Source organism: Papaver somniferum, chromosome 1 (assembly GCF_003573695.1).
Source record: "Papaver somniferum cultivar HN1 chromosome 1, ASM357369v1, whole genome shotgun sequence".
NCBI classification, from domain to species: Eukaryota; Viridiplantae; Streptophyta; class Magnoliopsida; order Ranunculales; family Papaveraceae; genus Papaver; species Papaver somniferum.
Genome location: NC_039358.1, coordinates 121,617,687 through 121,636,927, shown reverse-complemented (window position 1 = coordinate 121,636,927; position 19,241 = coordinate 121,617,687). Strand labels below are relative to the sequence as shown.

The 19,241-nt window shown below is 38.7% G+C and overlaps 1 non-coding gene across 1 annotated transcript; it reads right to left on the bottom strand.

Annotated features, from left to right (window-relative positions):
* Positions 1 to 12,164: 12,164 nt before the first annotated feature.
* On the bottom strand, positions 12,165 to 12,361 carry LOC113341050. The gene has a single exon (XR_003355739.1). It is a non-coding gene; the product is annotated as a U2 spliceosomal RNA (small nuclear RNA).
* Between the last annotated feature and the right edge of the window lie 6,880 nt (positions 12,362 to 19,241).

Sequence of the window (19,241 nt, the reverse complement as noted above, 5' to 3'; positions counted from 1 at the left end):
CAACGCCTTCCACTCGTTGTTCATCAAACTCCGCTGAACCTGACCAACACCTAAACATCAAACCCATCGACCCAAAACAGACCCACCTTCTTCTTCCCCAAAATTCCATTCTCCCAAAAACCTCTTCCTCCCCCGACAGTTGCAGTCATCACCTCACCCATCGCCACCATCACCTCCCCAGCCGACCATCATCAGAACAACCATACCCTAGTTACTCTCCTTCTTGTTCTTAGCACCCACCACTCTTAGGTGCTACATCCAAGACAGAGATGGAACTAGGGTTTCATAGTGGAGAGAAGAAGGAAATTGGAGCAGCGTTCGAGTAGCAGAAGCAAGTTGAAGCATGATGGTCAGCGCTCAATTGCAGAGGGGACAGCAAATTCAGAGGGTATGGTGAGTTTTTCCCAAATTCCTATAAACCCTAATTTTGTTAAATTTGGGGGTTTGGTGTAAAAACCCTAATTGGGTGTTCTGATTATAAATAGAAAGTGAGGGTGTAATGTTTTGGATATGCTGGAATAGCCAGTGTCATTTGGTTTGATTTTGGGAGAACTGGATTAGCCAGTCTCTCCAATTTTTGTGATGTTCCATTTATGTTCACTGTGATGTTTTATGTTTAATACTATGTGATGTTAATGTTTAGTTCCTCAATTGTTCTAAGTTTATCCACTGTTATGTGCTTCCCATGTCATGTTATTGTGTTTAAATTCATGTTTTGTTTCACTGTCAACTGTTAATGTATGTTTATCTTCATGTCTATCATGTTCTGAACCTCAAATGCTAGGATTAGATGAAGTTATGAACCAGCTGAGATAGTCTTCATCATGTGCAGCTCATGTTCAGTGTTGCTAAGCCCTTAGACTAGTTGTGCTTTAATCAGACAATTAGCACTTTGGTAAGTATTTTAGCTGTGATTAGAATATCCCTTAGGTTAATGGTGGATTCAACGTCCTAGTGATCATCCTCTTGTCTTCATTGTTTTCTTATTTCTAGTTCACTGTTTTCTTCACATCACTGCCCTTGGCTTAGGCCTTGGTTTATTACACTGTCATTTTATTGTCTTTGCTTCACTGTTTATCTCCATTGTTGTTTGTTGTTTTGTGCCTTTCTTATCACTTGTTGTTCACTGTTAGTGGTGGAAGTTTAGGTTAGAATTCATGTAAATTGAGCTGATTGAGAAATGGAGGAATTTAGTGTCCACTGTTGCTTGTGATTGATTGTGCTGTTAAAAGACAGTCAATGCTAGGAGTAAAACAGTTGGACAAGCTTCTTCTCCTTCCATTCCATTTATGTATGCCCTGGAACATAGGCAGGCTAGAACCTCCACCTAGCTCCATTAGGGACAAGGATTTAACCAAAAACAGCCACTGCCTAGCATCTTTCCTGTTCTTCTTTGTTATCTATCTGTTTTGTGGCTTCTTATCACTGTTTTTATAGCTGTTTTGTGCCCTGTTCTTCCTTTGCCTTTGGCCCTTGGCCATTGCCTTTGATTTATCACTGCCATGCCATTGTAAATTCGCATCCTTTTTCCCTGTGTTGCTTCCATGTATATGCCATTGTCACCTTCACCATCATCATTGTTGTTTGCTGTTTGCTTTTGCCATTGTAAATATCCATGTTTTACCTTGGCCTAGTGCTCTGCTGCCTTGTTTAGCTCCAGCTGCACTAGGTCTTTTTGGCTTTTCTGCCCTTTTCCTTCCCTGGCCTTGCTGCCAGTTCTCCCCCAGATGCTACTACTTGCTGTTGCTGTTGCTGCTGCTGTGCACTGCTTCTGCTGCTGAAGCCACCACTGCTGCTGCTCCAGGTCCAGTTCAATTCTGGGCTACAAGTCCAGTCATTACAAAAGCCCACTGTATCTGTTTAGAAACCTAAGGCCCAACGGCCCAGTTCACATCAAAAGACATTGAGCCCAATTCACAGTCACTGTTAGCCCAAGGCCCAGTGCATTCAAAAGACCAAAAGCCCATAAGTTCACAGTCAATCCAAAATCCCACTGAGCCCAAAACCATTTCATTGTTACAAAAACCCACTAAGCCCAAAGCACAATTAGAAGCCCAATAGCAATTTAGAGCCCAAATAGCTAGAAACTCCAAACACCCCCAGTCTCTGTGGATCGACCCGTACTTGCACGAGCTACAACCGACGACCGTGCACTTGCGGTATTACTGTAGGCCCGTTTTTATCGCTTAATTTTCACACACCTTCGGGCCCACCACAAAGCACATCAACCAGAGGATGGGTTTCTAACGACTGAACTCCTTCATGGACATCATTAGGCTCGGGAAAACGAGTATGAAGGTAATCTTGTAAAATGGTCGAGGCACAGATATCAAGTCCTAAGTGTAGGGACTTTCTGAGAGTTAAAGGTAAGGCACTAGGGAAGTGATAATCACCCCCAAACATAGAGTTTTCAGTCTCTCTAGATAGACCTCTAATTATTTCTTGAATTTCCGTATCTTCAGAGTCCTTAAAATATTCAAGAGATTCTTCTAAGTTATTATCAGGTAGTGCATCTTTACTCATCTCTACGGGTCTATCTTCTTCTTCCAAGACTATTGTTTCTAAGTCGCTAGAATCTAAAACAGTATTTTCGAAATGAACCCGTTCCTCTAAACCACTATCGGCTTCGTAATCAAAAGGAAAAACTACATCGTCTAAAACGATGGTATCCCTAATCAAATCCTCGTCCTTTTGAATAGGTGAATAATCATAAAAATTATTTGGATTTGAAATAGAAACAATATAATCACTATACATCTCAATTGGATTCCTAGACTCCTGATCACTATGCCTACATATTTTAGATTCTTCATTACTGCTATCCTCATCATCATAGTACGAAGATGATTGAACCTTATCTAAATAAGTAGTGTCTTTTATTCTAACCTCGTCCTCTAAATTAGGCAAATATTCACTATTTACATCAAGGGTAAAATTGGAAACACTATTTTGGAAATTTAGATCTTTTAGAGAAGTTCTATTCTGGGTCTCTAACAAAAGCTTTTGGGCCGACTCACATGAATTCCTGACGTAATCGTGTATAGAAGGTTCACTCATGGGTGCATTTTGTTTATTCATTTCTAACACAAACCTATTTGTATTCTCAGTTAATTGTTTGAGAGACTCTTCTAGAGGAAGAACAGTACAGAAGGATCATAATAGGGACTAGTTTTCAATAGTTTGATTGTATCCTCTAAAGACGAAGAACTAGTACTATAATATTCTTGCTCGTAAGACTGATGCATGTGTGGATAGTAATTGGGCTCACCAGGGTATGACCCATATCCTTCAAAGGATGGCGTTCCCAACCACTATTCCCAACATGGTCATAAAAAGGATGATGTCCATATTCAAATTCAGGTCGATACTCATTGTATTGGCTTCTATCATACCAGTTCGACATTCTTAATTGCAATGGAATTCTACACAATCACAAACAAGGATGACTCGACAAATCAAACCTATAGAATCTAGCAAACAAAAAGCATGATGGCTCCACTTAGATTGTTTTCTAGACCAGCTTCTATTCCTTCGAAAAGGAATTCGTTACAATTTGAGCACACCCCTCTGGAATCAATCCGAGCTAATGTAAGTTGAATCGAGGCGAGGGAAGCTCAGTGGAGCTTTGATACCCAAGGCCTCACGCTATCACAAGGCGGCGCAGTCACGCATTCAACTCACAGAAACCATCATGAACTTTGAGGTGTGCTTAAAGAGCAACCAATATTTTTCGAACGAGTTTCCTATTAAGCTCGTTACCCTATCAGTCTCGTTCTATTCCTAATTTTAAGCTTGGGTTCGCGTTAGGTTTTGTTTTCCTAAGGCGGGCAAGAAGGGAGCGGTGATGAAATCCGAACCCTTATCTTGTATTGGTCAGGCCTTGCCCTTTACTAGGAATTTAAAAACAGTCCAAATTCGTCCTCAATCAATGAATCACCTTAAGGAATACAGTAACTCGCTTACATGAGATTCACGAGTGTTTCGATGGACTTACCTCCCGTACCATACGGGGGATGAACCGTTGAAGTCGACTCGGGCCACGACTCCTATGTCATGTACGAACCCGAGGGGCCGAGACGATATAGTAATCGTCGTCCTTCCCTGCACACATTTTATATAATTTTTTTTTTTAATAATACCCTTCCGTAGGGTTAAAAAAAGAATAAAGTCCAATTGTCCAGAATAAAGTCCAAATAAAAAGTCCAAAAAAAATACAAAAATTATGAAAAATAAAGCCTATTTATAAATTCTAAAAAAATAAATAAAAGCTATATACAAAAAAAAAATAATAAAAATTAAATCCTAAAAAAAAAAATTATGTCTTTTTTTTCTTCTCCTTTAGCTTTTAGCTTTAAGCTTTTTGTTCCCAAGTCCTTAGTATTCCACTTCGAACCTGTAAATCAAAGACAAAAAAAGAAACGTAAAAAGGAACAAATAAAATAATAAAAACCTAAAAATTCTACCTAAGCACAAATCCGCGTCGGCGCCGCCAAAATGATTAAAGATTTTTCGTGGGGTTGTAGTAATGAGGTTCAAACTCTCGGACTTGTGAAGGATAATTGTTTTAGAAAATAAATATATATACAAATATATTGACAAATTGGTAGAGAGGTACTGGGACTAAAGATTCGGCCATTTTTCATTTTCAAGTGGTTCAGAATTTAATTCTAGGCGATTATAGTTCAAAACAAAACAAATATTAACTCTAGTTTATTGCCAAGATAGATTTTATAAAATATTACTTGTATTTCTTAAGCATGGCATATCAAAAATCCCTAGGACTAAGCATACTCCATCAAATGAAATCACAAGTAATTAATTTAAAATCTTAATTCAATTAAAATTAGTGCAAAAAGTAAATAAAAGAATTAATGAAATTACCACATGAATGAAATTCGACCTCCTCCGTCGTCCCAGTGTTGGGTTTAGCTCATCATGATAAAAACACGCTCAAAATATTTATTTATTGCTCAAATGGTGTTTACAATGAAGAGAAAAGGAGAAAATGGTGTAAAACTGTAATCTGCGACCCACGGTAAGTGTCACAAATGAACGATAAAAGAGAAGTGCTATTGTCGCTGTGGTTCTAAGACCCACACCTACGACCCACGCCTGTGAGTCTTTCTCACTGTTGATAAACCACTGCCCTTGCGAGTCCGTTCTTCATCTTCATCACGAACAGCAGCAGCAGCAGAGAGAATTCGTGATTCTTCCTCTGCAGCTTCCTCTCTTCTCCTCCCAACTCTCGACAACCCTTCCAGGACTCATGTAGCTACTATTTATACATTTTAGGCGCATCAAATCTCTCCATTAATTCCTCAAAATCTTCACAGTAAAGGAAAATTATTCTTGGGAATAATTTCCTATTTTCTTTCTATGCATGCGTTAATTGTCTTGAAAATTTCCACAATATGTTGATACGCAACCTAGGATCTGCACTTAATTTCCACAACCCATGCAGCATCTTCTCGTAATTTTCTTTCCAAGTTTAACCGATATCTCTTCTTTCCTGTTTTAATCGAGAATCGATTATCAGGCCAAATTTGATCGATCCCAACCACCAAAATATCTTCTTATATACATATCACATATACCCATTAAGTTTCAGCGATTTAATCACCTTAAAACACCTTCAAAAATCGATTGGCAAATCTGCCAGTACATAAAGAAATTTTGCCGCCAAATATTATTTTCAAATTCTGGGAAGAAAGTGACCTCCCCCTAATCCTTCCCTGGGGTCCCTTTAGCAATTGGGGTGGAATTAGTAATTTTTCTGGATTCCTCGGGCACATTTCTGGGACGCTTCCGGTGCATTTCTAGGGTGCCTTTAGTACTCTATCCTGGGGTGTAAAACACCACTTTTTGAGACAATATCGCCGCAAGAGCTTATTTCTCTAAAAACATCTACAAGAACACAAAATAACACAATAAGTACTTAATCGAGTCTAACAATACAGAAAATTGAGAACAAAATAGACACATAAATGCGTCTATCACTTGCATTGTCGCAACATCTCGATTGAAATGCATGACTTTGGTATAGTCATGACTTAGGATACCCCTGACATCAGACCGTCTTTTTAGACCATCACTTTAAGCATCACTTGCTCTTTCAAACTGCTACGCTTTAATGTGGCAGAAAAACAACATCATGTTCTTCCAAACAATGAGTTACTCTTAACTCATTTACTTGATAGACTTACATCTTCATTCTTGCTACGTTACTCCATGCTATCGCTGCCATATGCTATTGCAGTTCCACATAACTCTCAACATCAAACTCGACTATGCCACCAACTCTATTTGCTTCTTTCACTTTCAGCGTCTTCTATTGCATATTTTGGCTTAATATGTTATGTAGCATCTTCCACGCGAACTAGCTTTACTTTGAACGAAAGAGGCAAGATCTTTCACTTCAAATACCCTTATTCACTACTACCTTACATAGACAGACTTCATTCCAACACCAAGGTCCACTCGACCCAAACTGAAAGTATACTCATACTTGAGCAAATACTTGCGCCAACTGATTGCAACTTGTAAGACCTAACAAGCCTTGCAATACTGACTTCATCTTCGCTTCTAAGCAACAAAGGAATCGAGACAGCACCTACTGTCCCCAATGTAGCAATTCACTTTGCCACATGCACTCTCCCAACTATCAACGTTCTTATGCAACTCCTATAACGAAGCACAATATAATTGACACTTAGTTGAATACTCCTTTTAGACTGATGCTATCATTTTGCTTTAGCTTTCATGAAGATTTCTTTAATAATGGCCACATTCCATCTTTATGCATCACCACTACTTTGTCCTTCTTTCCCGCATCCACAATTTGGGTAACTTTCATCTCCAACCGCATCATGCATCTTGTCCATGCCAAAATCTCATTTGGCGCATGCTACTGCTGCTTACATGTTATGCCAATTAGCACCCAAATCTTGACACAAACTTGTGCACCTTTGCACAACTGGAACGGACTTAACTTGGTGATTCTGAGCATCACCATAGATCTCAGCAAAGTCATATCACTCAATGACTTCCGCAGATAAACACTTTGGACAGTTGTGAACAAGGTCACAATCCTTGCAAATGAGGCGCCACTGCCTACGTTCCATGAAGCAAGAACGCCACATTATTCTTCAAACTTGGAACTCATTTTACTGCCCATACACATCTGGTTACTCTTGTCTTTCCCCTTCTCCAAAATCAGCTTTGTAGCAATACTGATTTGTAGTTGACAAGAACATCCGCTTGTGGTTATATGATCAAATGCAGGTCTTTGAACACCCTTATCCAAGCATACTGATCCCACTCATAAACCAGGTGCAAACACACTCCTTATGTGCATCTAGCATCAACGAAGAACTCTTTGCAAACTCAAGACCGTGGTGTATCGGTTTTCCCCTAACTTGCACTTCTGTCTTCAGCCTTTCCATAAGCTTTATGCTAGATAATAATTGGTCATCCAATTCTTATTTTATGACATCACATTGCCACAAACATTTTTGGTTCGCAACCAGACTTTGCATTACCACCAAGGTACATGCACTCGAGAGAGATAACTATAATCTTCCATCAACTGGCTACGATGAGAACATCTTCAATCTATCACATAGACATGTTCTTCATCTACTTTGCCACTGCAAAGGCTAACATCATCTTTGAATTCAGGAATTTTCGCAAAATTCCCATTACAACATGTAATGTACTCGCTACTAATAACAATACGAAACAATGCATTCCAAATGCATAATCTTCGTATACTTGTGAGAAACATGGACTTTAACACCTGAATTGCACCATAGAAGTCAGCATACTCCTTAGTTTTATCATGCCATCACTTGAAAACCCGGTTTTCAAGGATCCTTGCATATCGTCTAACACTTTGGGTAGGAATTTTGACACCTTTGTCATAAACTTGCATGGCCTGCTGCTACATCAAGCTTCAAGTTCATTCCAATTGATCTCTCCACAAAAGATCAACTTCTTCTAGTCTTCATACTAGTGAAACCCAAATAATTCACCACTGAATTTGACAAGCAAATGACACCAACTTGAGTAAAAGAGAGAAAATTCAGCAACTGTGTCTCCTAACACAGCTCTGATACTGCTGTCACATGCCCATTTAATCGCCTAAAATTTTCATGGGACATGACTGGCAATGATTGTGGTTCAGTGAATCATCTTCACCCACAATCACTCATCCTTGCACACTTGCATCAAAGTATGCATCTGCCTTCACTCATAAGGCATTGCACAACAGAAGTCTTTTCTTCTTTCTCTCTAACTCTCCATGCCCCCATAAGCATAAGAGGTTCTGCCATGTACTTGACCAATTCTCACACAACATCAACAACATAATGAACACAAAGAATATTTCAACAAACCCATTTTATTGCACTAGAGGAAGATTACAAAACTCGTCCATCACATGGACCAAAACAGGCCCTTCACCCTCTTGGTGAATGCCTAAAACTCTCTCTACATTAGTGGTTCTACTCTCAAACGAACAACACCAACATTATTGATTCCTAGGCTATTTATACTAACTAGGATCAGGCCAAAAGTTCTGTGCAACTGCTGCACAAGCCTTGGACAGCCAAGTGTCCAAGTAGTTTTCATAACCGCCACCTTTTGAGTTGTCACGCCAACAGGTGCTACACTTGTTCTTGGTGGTTATGAATGGTTATAAACTCCTTCTATAACCTAGTTCTCTTGTCTCACACATTTGGCATGCTTGCAAAGCCAATAACCAACTCGTAACCGTCACTTGAGCCGTATTGCACCACTGTTGTGCTTTACTGAATTCTGCCTCGCTCCAAAGCTCAGCCATCTTGGCCCTGCATGTTTATCATTCCAAACTCATGCACGGACAATCCTTATGCTTCAAACATCGAGGCCAGCTCCTTAATCTCACTTTAGTTACTCATGCGTCATATATGCTTCACTTCGCCAATTAGCTTGACAACAGCACTCTTGCATTACCAACTTGTTTGCATTATTCAAGCTTTGGCCAGCCTTGAACTAATGCCATAGACCAACTATTGATCTATACTTCTCTCTTGCATCATCCTTGAGCTTGGGCCAACTCAATTCCATGGATATGCATCGATGCCAACATCGCATGTTGCATTTGTCAACTTTGGCCATGTCTTGCCAATCCTTCAATGAAGCTTCATTGTGTCGGCCAATAAGCTTCGTTACTTATCCAAATGTCTTTACAATGTAGTGCTACTCTTGCACTTCATTGGCCCTGCGGGGTTATGCCATTCTTAGCACTTGACGGTCTATAGAGAATACCGCTATTATGGCTTGTGTTGCGCTATTATGGCTTCGCATTGCACCATTACGGCGGAATACTGAGTTGGCCTGCAACTCTGTGATGCATAATCATTATGCTCACTTGCAGGACCGTCACACAAGGCCACCATCTTGAGAAAATATTTTGCTTCCTAGAAAGTTGACTTTTTTGCTTCTAAATGTTGTTTTGAAATTTTATAACCAAACGAATTTCTTGTTTTGTATTTTCTAGGTCAATAAGCTATTTCTGGATGTGCACCTAAACAAGCTATGAAAAGATTACTATCATTATCATGATTTGGATATTAGAAGCGCTTCCGGAAAATATTTTGCTTCCCAAAGAGTTGACCTTTTTTCATCTAAAAGTTTTTCTGAAATTTTATATCCAAAGTAATTTCTTGTTTTTTTTTTTTACTTCTAGAAATGAAAAGCTACTTCTGGATGTGTATCTAAACATGTTATAAAAAACAAAGCGAGATATAACCTAATCCTTATAGAAAGTTTGTACAACCAAATAAACTTAAAACTTACTGGAAATGAGAGGGATTCTCCCCAGCAGCACAGCAAAGCAGTTAACACAGTTCGCTCGTTTCAGATTCAATGACCTTACAAATTTTAAAATCAAAGAAATGTTGAGGTACAAGGAGCAAAACAATACGAGATGAGAAAGCATCGAAAATATTAACGTGTTAAAATAGTATTTTAACACTCATTCAATATCGAATAAAGTGGGGATGAGTGAATTAGTATTTTTTGCATTGTAGACTGAGTGTTTTCACCCAACAGGCAGAGCATGTGCCGTTTCGAAATAAAAACTCATTCAAGAGGATGATCATGTGCCTTTTGGGACAAAGTATTAACCCAAAAGGTGATCATGTGCCTCCTGAGATGAAAAATTCACCCAAAAGGCTGATCATGTGCCTCCCCAACCCATTTATATTTTTTTTGTCTTTACTTTTAGGTGGATAATCATGTGTCGCCCAAAATTTTTTTTTCCTAAACGGTTGATCATCTGCCTCTTATTTTCGAATGATGGGCACTCTTTCAGTTGGATGAGTATGTGAAAGAGTTTTTTCAAAAGTGAACCTCCCCGCTGCCCATAATAGATCCTAATTTGATCAAACTCATTCATTGGAATGAGAGCTCCCATCTCATAAACCTTGCTCTTAAAAGGAACCCTCATTTACTTTCATGTTGATAATGGTCTAAATGTCTAATGATAGGATATGGTGTTGAGATGTCCTACTGCCCCCAAAATACACCATGCACTGTCTTTACCATCAATCTTTCTGATGTCAATGTTGTTCTATTTCTTTTCAAAAAACCAACTGATACTCTCTCATAAGTTCCAATTTTAAACTTTGGAAGTAGCTAGCTTCCACAATTCTTATATTGTAGTTGATGATGGTTGAATTTCGTTGCACAAGTGATATATTGAGGATATAGATATGCTCACAAGTGATTGTTGCCATGAAATTGGTTTATCAAGTGCTAACTGATTTCATCATGGACCCCCACCACCGGAAAGCATAATTGGTCATTTTTTCCAACCAAATCAGTTTGGGTACTTGTTGGTTGGTATAAAAAACTTTACTTTCATCTAACAAAAAAGCAAAAGTATTCAGGGTACTGTCTTCCCTATAATAATATATAAAGTTTAGCATTTATGCATTTGGTATACCCTCATGAAGCAAATTGTCACGTATATTTGGAGGTCACTAACTTAGGCCATGAACCTTCTTGATTATCCATGTATCCTATCCAGGTAAGTATGTATTTCATAGCATTTCAAGGTATTCTTGTAGTGATGCTTTCTTTCTATCTTTTCTAATCCAAAAGATGTGGATTACTATCACCTTTCATTTTTAGTCACTAGTATTTCATAGTGTGTGAGGAGGGGTTGAGAACTTGGGAGGGTTTTACTGAAACATGAGAAATACGTTATTGCTAACGCTGAGCAGTAGTCACATTGTTGCTAACACTGGGTAGTAGTCACTTTGGTCGATATAATCTGGTAGAAAACTAGGATTCCAAACTCCAAATAAGACTTTCTAAAGAAGTAGTCCTCATTTCACTATTTATAACGAACAAGTTGGAATTTGTTGCCTACTTCAATATGTAATTGTTTCAAGGTACCCATAGCATATATCCAATCAGTCAACCCCGTAATAAGCAGTGTAGTAGCACTTAAATGAAGGTTAAAGTAGGGATTTTGAAATAAGATGATCCATTGGCTGCTTACTGCACAAGTGAAGTAATTTTTTCAGAGAACGACTCCATTTTGCTATCTTAAAATTATAAGGATCCTGCAAAAAATCCAGAATTTTCTATTACTCCTTGTCGAATCCTAGATATTATCAATTGCTTAGATTGATTATGCAACCTACAATTTAGAATAACACAATCGATGGGTGGTTATCTAACTTAACTATGTGAAGTACTGAGTATTCATTTAATTTCTCAATATAAGTTGGACTTATCTCACCGAAAATGTTTGAGCGATTTGAGCTTGTTAAAGACCTAAGTTTTTTCCATGTTGGCATCCTTGCTTGACCATGTGGGTACATATAGTAACATAATCCTGCATTAGTGTGGTTTAAACTTGATAACCAGGGAGAAGTCATTACAAGCTGGATAATAGGTCTCGAAAGGTAGTGTCTTCCGTGGGGGCTAACTTTACACGGATCAAAATCATATAAAGGGTGGTCTATCTTTTTTCGAAGTAGTTGTAGATTCCCTTTCTTGTATACCGGGGTCACACCAACCACTGGACAACATAGCATTGTCCAGATATAACACGATACCTCTGTTGTACAAGTTAAAGGTATCATCTCGAGTAAAAATTTGGAGCATATTTTGGTAGGTGCATCAAGCCCTTGCAGTAGTGTAAGGAAAGGGAGATGTTGGACAACCCCCATAGCAAGTTATTGTTATGGGAACTCCCCTATGAAAAAAAAAATCAATATTGTGTGAGATGATGGCTCATATATCAGATATTAAACTGATAAAAACAGACGTCAAACTTGAGTCTTTGCCAAAATGTCGAGAAAGGTATGAGTGGGGAGTCAAGTTTTTGCTAATTTTAGACCTTCTCCTCCAACCCAACTCAAGTAACTTCAATGATGTGAAACTAAAATGTAGAGAGAAAAAGAAGCACAGTTCAATATTTGCTACTTGGTAGGTTTACAGCATAGACAACACAAGTATTCTTGGATTGTGTTGAAAAAGATGATAGTCGGAGATCCTTATGAGGATGTGGTGGTAAAATATGCATAGAGACGTGGAAGGCGAGCTACTTAAGTAAGATAAGAGAAGTCGTGTCCGTGAGTCCATCACAACAATCAAGACTGAAAAGGAGAGGGTACCAAGTACACCACTAACCTTTTCGTTCGGTAACCTATATAGACAAAACCTAATACAAACGCAAGCAGACAATTTAATAATCCATGATAATATGTATACAAAGTTAATATATTTATCTCTTCTCAGTCTGAAAATCAAGACAATAAAGTTCGTGAACCTGATTGTTAAGAAGAGTACCTGAACGATCCTAGAAATCAATATCCATGCAAGATCAATCTAGTCGTACCCAAATAATCTGATCGGAATTCTGCCAAGAATGAAACTTGTTATTTATTTTTCAAGATACGAATTCGACAAGAATGAGTCTCGTAATCGATCATAACTAATATGGATGTATCTACTAAGATTGAATACGTACTACTTGTGTAAATCCAATTACAAAGATAAATAGTATAATGCGGAAAGGGAAAAACACAAGACACTATAAATTTTGTTAACGAGAAAACCGCAATAGCATAAAACCCTGAGACCTCGTCCAGATCTGAACACCGAACAATATTAAGTCGCTACAGACACTAGCCTACTATCAGAATTCGCACTAGAATGTGGTTGAGACTGAATCCACCCTCCAAGCGATTCAGTTACAGTCGCGCTCCTTACATCTCTTGAACCTCGCAAGGGTCTACGCAATTGATTCCCTTAGCTGGTGTCCTTTACAGCCTAAGAGTTGCTTCAACCTAAGTGAAGACTGTTGATACCAATATTCCTCTAACATACGAGCCTATTTGATTTCCCTTTAGATCAAAGATGAAGACTTGGAAATATGTTTGCAATAGATTAAGCTAGCAAACCTCACAATTTGGAACACTTACACTCAATTAGCTGAAAATCTTGGATCTATAGCCACTTCTCAAGAGCAATCTTGAACTAATCAATTAAGAGAAGTTTTCAGATATCTATCTTGACGAATCACAAAGTCTGAGACGAAGAGAACTTTGTGATTTCTATTTATCTTGCCTGAAAGAGATTACAAAAACCTCGATAACAGACCATCACGATCAGGATACACGAACTATCAAGATAAAATATAGTTGGACCTGGCTTCATGAATCCCCAAAGAGAAAAATTTTAATCGTATATATAATTATGTTTCTCAGAGGAAACCTAGGTCAATAGAGGATAAGTCTAGTTATTAACTAGGACACAAAGTGTCAGGGATTGAATTTCCCAGATGAAAAAACGTCTTTATTTATAGATGTTCAAGACTGATGGTTGTTTTGAATTCAAGCTAAGATAACTTGAGTTTCAAGTAAGCATGTGATAATTAGTTTTAAAATCACATGGAAGAATACGCACAGTGGGATGGTTACGGAACCGTGTATAATGACCGTTCTTTGGCAACTATGCCTTATGAACTATAAGCAATTTGATGTTCATTTAAACACTTAAGAATTTGATCATGATGCACATACACAAGTGTTCTAGTAATCAATGTTGTCCTAGAGGTGTTTATGAAAGTCATAATAATGCTAAACATATTTGGAAAAAATGTCCTTAAGCATCTGCTAAAGTTTTATTTTGACCGTTGGTGAAACGGTTTGTGAACTGTAAGGCACAGTTCACGAATCAGGGTGCAACGGTTCGTGAACCGGGTTCGCCAACCCTACTCGTCTCGAGAACTCAGATGGACACGGTACGTGAACCAGGTTTGCCAACTTTTATCCTTTTACACCAATATTAAAAATTCATATCACTCATATCACCACGGTTTGTGAATTATCCCGTTATGAATTTAAGGTTTGCGAACTGGTTCACGCGCCAACGTTCTTGTATTCCAGAAACTCAGATGCATATGGTTTGCGAACTGGTTCTCCAACCTAACCTAAGTCGAAATACCAGAAGTTCTGAATTTCTCTCTTTTGAAATGATAAAGTCATTGTTTGGGCTATTTTCAAATTGATCCAAAAAATTAAATCTTGAACAATATATTGTTTCGAACTAATATTGTTAAGAACCTTTGAACATCCAATGCATGAATCATATTTTCAAGATGTTTAACAAGACAAGCTTGACTTGAAATTTCTTCTTTACAATAAATATACTAGAAGTCAGACAACCGCCCCGGCTACGATGTGGTATGCATGTGTCCCTTTTTATTTTTTTGACACCTATCTAACTAAAAAATCTTCCCCCTCCAAATCCCTTTAATTGTTCTAGAGAAAGTTGATTTTAACTAAAAACTTTCTTACATTTTCTCTTAAAAAAATATAAAACTTCTCATCCCTAAAAACTACCCCCAAAACTACCCGAAAAGCAGAAAACTAAATAGTTTCCAAGACGTGGCAAAAAAAGAAGATGGGCCGCATACTTGTATGATGTGGAGAAACCACATTGTAGATGCTCCGTCATATATCTTGTTGATGAAGTTTTCCAAATATCTTCGTTGATCTTCAGTCTTCGAGGGTGATGTTTGATACTCAACTATCAAATTTTAAACCTAGTCTGAGACTTGACTTAGTAGATTAGAAATCAAGAGTCAGTTTGTTCAACTAACATTGGCAACAAGCTTGAAATATAAAAACACCACATTAGTCTGAAAGTACGACACGCAGAAAGTAAATAAGACGATCGACGACCAAATTTGAAATAAAAGACCAATCATTTAATGACCCTGACAAAGCATGCGTGAAATGATCAGAAGACCTGAGCGAGGTGGCCCCGACAAGGTGAAGTCTGACGACACAATCTGCATTTTGGGTCGGGACAGGAAGATACGGAGGCAACAAAGAAGGTATCGGGAGCAATACACTAGAGAGTTCTGGCCGCACCTCCCGGCAAGAACACAACGACTCGGATGTATATGTTTAACATTGTAACTTTATTAGTTGTATAAACAATCAATGTTCTAAGAAAAAGTGCGGCTTAGATCGTCCTGAATTTTGGACAGCAGAGATTATGCCTCAGCCCCCTATCATCAGCTATAACCCTAACCATATGTAAATCGCGGCGCAACTAATTCTAAATCTAACCAAAAGCTAACCTTAGCTGTGTCGTACAGAGGATGATCAACTAATTCTAATTTTTAAATATAACCAAAAGTTAACCCCGGCTCTGCCTTACGAAGGACGACAAGCTAATCATATTTCATCGAGGAACCTAAGGTTTACACCACTGTATAATAGGGAATTGAGATGGTAAACCAATCATATGTATCATTGTAATGTTTACCCCACCGTGTGATTGGAAATCTAAGATATGTACTATTGCATAATCACTCTTCCCATTTGAGGTATGTTGTACCCTAGTTAGTAAGTTCGCGAATGATTCGTGAATCATTCGCGAATTTTTCCGTATCACGAATTTTACCGTCTTATTCGCGTACGTTTGCAACTCCGAACCCAAGTCGCGTATTATGTGGCATTTCTGGATTATTCGCGAACCGTTCACGAATTTTACGTATTCCGAATGATACGTCCGCTTAATTCGCCATAAATTCTTTAGGTTTTACTTTTCAAAGACTCCACTTTTTGGGCTTTACTGCCTTCCGAGCATACACGACCGAATATTAGACGTGTTGTAATTTTTATGAAACAGAAACGACTGAAGAGATTTGAAGGTGAAGGTGAGAGAGATCTCAAACTCACTAACCAAGCATCTAAACCACCATACGACGTCCTCTTGGATAACTAATGTTGTATATATTATTAATATCATCATATTAAGTTTATTTTTTTTTTTAAATAACTCACATATATGCATAAAAATTGGTTTATGACCTTATAAATACAAATTATTTGTTATATATAGATACCGAATTTTCAGAGCCGAACTCACATTTATAAATCGAATTATACACGTACGTATGCCGTTCCGAATTACTGACGAATCACGTCCCGTTGACCGAATTTTGGACCGAATCTGGATTTTACAAAACCGTATAATACTCGTACGTTTGCCGTTCCGTACGTTTGCCGAATTCCGAATTGCTAACTAGGTGTTGTACTGGTACATGGTATATGAAATATGTCACATGCGAATAGGTTTTGAAGTTAAAAAAAGTGTTTTGTGTACGTATGTATAAAACTAGTGACTCAATGAATGACGTAAATCATTGTAACTGAGGCTCGCCTCTTTTTCAGAAGAAAAAGAAAAGAATGTCGTAAATGCTTAATCCTTGAGTAATGTTCTTTCAATATGTATACACATAACCAATAATAGACCACGTGTCATGACGAAGACACGTGCACGACATGATGGAGGAGAACATCGAAACAATGATATCGCATTGCGGCACCTAAGGGGAAACCTTCATCTTCGTCTGCCACGTGCCCATCCTCATGCAAGATCCAACGATGATAGAGTGAGGAGCACCAGATGAAGGAACCACCGCGGAGCACCATAGAAGACCTAAAAGTTAACTTTCCATCATCCCAAGGAAGATCCAAATCGAGTGGACGGGAGCAAAGACAGCTAACACACGCGTCAACAACAGTCAAGGACGTGCATGTCGCCCCAACCACCCGCATTAAACACCCTAGACATAGGGTACGTGTCAAGCGCCTTGTGGAGAAGAAGAAGGTCCATCTTCGTTTTTACATAAAGACGTTGGAGGACGCTGGGTTAGAAATGAAGATAACATCGGATAGACGCAGTAACCAAGACGATAAGGACAGCTGTACTCGAAGAAAGGGACCTACAAAAGAATCCTATAAATACCCCAACCCACTAAGGGAGAAGAGGTCGACCATTTTTAGCTAGAGTAAGAGAGAGTTCAGGAGAGAGAAATTGTAAGAGTAAGTATGAGATTTATTTCCCTCCTAGCTTTGTTCCTCACTCAAAGTCATTCGACTATCTCTGTAACCTTTGAGCATATAGTGAAACACCAACCCCCGTTGACGTAGGCCTTAGTGTTGAACCACGTAAATCATCGTCTCATTTACATTTCGTACTTTAGATATTCTATTTTACATTCCATGCATCGTATTTGTTTATTATACATTGTATACTTACCATAATCAAACCTGTATGGCTAGACGATGATGAGCCCGAAGGCTCCGAGTCCATCAGGCTTCGGTTTTGCGTTACTTTATATGTGTTTTATCTGTCTCATTGATTCTGTCAGTAATGCGAATATTGTTTGTGGACACGAAGATACCTTCGTTATTTCCATGTTCACAATCTGGCGCTAGAAACATGGACTTTTGTCCCGGTAAAAGATTTATCTTTCCCTGTGATTTTACCCTTTTTTGGATCCCGGTGTTATTCTCCAAATAACAGTGCTTTGAGTAACTTATCAGTATTCTCCTTTTCAAAAAACTCTGCTATGTCCGCGTTTTTTATTGCAAGAACCCTTTGGATCTCCATTCCTTTTCTCGCGTTCATTTTCGCCTTTTCAGGATCCGAAGGCCGCTTTTATACCAACACTTTCCAACCTTTGAGATCAATTTATTAGAAAATGTTCAAATCGAGTGCTTGCCAGCAAATATGCCACGGATCCGCGTTTTCATGTTTCAAAATCCATGGATCTGCATTTTCACAAATAAATTTTAAACCTACGAGTATATTTATGTCTGCAAGTTTTGGATCTACGTTTTCACAAATAAATTTTAAGCCTACGAGTAGATCTATGTCTGCAAGTTTTGGATCTGCGTTCTCACGAATAAATTTTAAACCTATGAGAAGATCTATGTCTGCGAGTCTTGGATCTGAGTTTTCCCTTGAAAAAGTTTTTAGATTTTTCTTCCTTCTAGTTTTATTTTCCTTAAAAAAGTCCTTAGATGCAAACTGTGGTCTCCGCCCTTAATTTGGATTAACTTTGCTGACAAAGCCCACTTGGGTATTACTTCTTCGACAATGGTTTGTTTTTACAAGAAAAATCGAAGATGGATAAATCAAAGGATGGGGGAAAGGCTAAGACCTCGTCAAAATAAACGCCAAGGACAACTCACAGAAGGGTGAAAAGCTTAAAGCAGCGAACAAGAAACATGATAGAGCAGAAAGCACAACGCCGATGGATGCCAACGCAACAACAACAACAACAACCAAAGCAGGTGCCTCCAAAGTGGCAGCGACAACCCGAGCAAACGAGCAGCGTGAAGGAATGACAGAATCAATAATACAACAACCCCTATATGGGATGACACTCACCAACGAGCATAATCAACCGCTGCTAACTAATCAACCTCTTATGATAGCAAATCAACCAGCACAATAATCAATGAAGCTCCAGGCCCCGCACGTCGATCCACCGGTCCCTTTGATACAGACTGTTGATGAAGATCATAATGTAGCTGCCAGTGGACATGAACAAATAGGGACTCCGAAGCAGGGATCGAACCACACCGTCTATATGATGGAAGAGCTGGAAGAGTTGAGGAAGAAGCAGAAGGTATACGCGGATGTTGTGGCCCTACTTGCACAAGAAAACCAGCAATTCAAAGATAGGATCGCTCAAAGCGCTGAGGTAGAAAACCTACACGATGAGGCTAACTCCAAGGCACCACCGCCTAATCAGGACCGAAGAATGGTAGTGGCCAACGTCAACAATCCCGAACCGTTAAATCGAAGAGCTGCCAGAGGAAACAGATTATCCGACCCATATTACACTCCCGAGGACTCAGACTATTTTGATA